This window comes from Prinia subflava, chromosome 1 (assembly GCF_021018805.1).
Source record: "Prinia subflava isolate CZ2003 ecotype Zambia chromosome 1, Cam_Psub_1.2, whole genome shotgun sequence".
In the NCBI taxonomy this organism is placed as follows: domain Eukaryota; kingdom Metazoa; phylum Chordata; class Aves; order Passeriformes; family Cisticolidae; genus Prinia; species Prinia subflava.
The window spans coordinates 134,364,013-134,365,536 of NC_086247.1; the positions used below are offsets into that span (position 1 = coordinate 134,364,013).

Below are 1,524 nucleotides of genomic sequence, written 5' to 3' on the forward strand. Positions count from 1 at the left end.
ATTATTATATTCATTTCTGGCAAATCAGAATCATCTTGAGAATCACAAAAGCAAGAACAAATAAGAAATTTGACTGCTATTCCTGTTGCCTTGTTCTCATCTATACCGTTTGTTTCAAATTTGAAACCTAGCTCGTCTCTCAGAAGCTTATGTAACAAATTATTCTTAGAAAATTAAGATTTGTCAAATTTACCAAATTCCTGATTTGAAATATGCTGCTTTTTATAAGTTTCTGATTAAATACAAATTATTTTCCTTTCCAATTTCCTGTAATTTTACTTTTTGGGTTGCTAGGAAACCCACCTGCCAGGATATGTGGCTGAAGGACAAAATTTCCTCCTTCCCCCAGCTCTTTTCCACAAAATAGAAAGACAGAAAGAAGATACGTCCATGAGCTGCCCTGGGGGCAATCCTTATTTTTAGACAACTCTGAACATAGAAGGGCAAACTTAAGACTAACTTTGGTATTCAGACAGTCTCGCTAACAAATGCCTGTATGACTCTGGTAAAGTCTACATTTATTTTGTGACAGTGGAGATGATTTTGTCTTGACATTCTTCCCCTCATGTGAGAAGTATAATTCAGTTTCAGTATTAACTATTAAAATTTTTGTGATTAATCCTGAGAAGTCCTTAGCTGCGGTTTGGCAATGAAAGCAGGTTAATGTAATGAAACCCCCAAATGAGGTAAATAATGCCACTTGTTCATTTTGCAGTGATTTCAAAGCATTTATGCGGGTGAAGAGTAGGTTTATTACCTGGTAATTTTTATTTCAGTCTTTTAATAGCAGTGATGTGTTAGGAAACTTTGTATGTTATAATATCACACTCCTCCTGCTTTTCTTGGCAATGGGATGTATTCTCAAGCTCTTAAAATTATGAGGTCAATGTTTAATTTTTCATTACCAAGAAGAAATGAAATTATTGCTGAGAAAAGAGAAGGTCCGTGATACTATTAGTATCATAATACAAACTTTATTAATACCAGAATCAATTGCAATTTTTTCCTTAAAAAAAAAGTTACTCTTTAAGAGCCAAGGTTTTGTGCTTTGGTTCTTTGCTGGAATCCACCTCCTCAGCCCTCTAAAATCACTTTGCCACAGCGGCTGTTTCCAGACTCGCATCTGTAAACTCTCAACTGATACATGCCCTCTCCTGGCATGATATCTCCTCTCAATTTTTCTGCAGTTTGTCCTGCTTCTGCATGCTCTCTTTTTCTCCGGAGGGTGGTGGTGATTATTGCTAACTGGAGTAGTCAGAAACATCACAAGAAATGCGAAAATGCCACAGAGTAACCCAAGTGCCACCCTACATTTTGATGAGAGTAAAAATAATTGTATTATGATACTGAATTTTCAGTAAAAGTTGAATACTAATGGTTTCTTTCCTAGTTTAGATTCAAAGTGGATTGTTTCGTACTTAAGATTTTATTGGTTTCATGGTACTTCCTAGTTACCTTTGATATTGGGGGAAGTTTTTCAGTTTTTCAGTGTGTACCTCCTGACCTTACTGCTGGTTCTGGTAG

At 35.8% G+C, this 1,524-nt stretch overlaps 1 protein-coding gene across 10 annotated transcripts in view; it reads left to right on the forward strand.

Annotated features, from left to right (window-relative positions):
• The window catches only part of CACNB2 (calcium voltage-gated channel auxiliary subunit beta 2), a 247,575-nt gene that overhangs the window by 237,787 nt on the left and 8,264 nt on the right, over positions 1-1,524 (forward strand). The gene's annotated exons all lie outside the window — the stretch shown is intronic.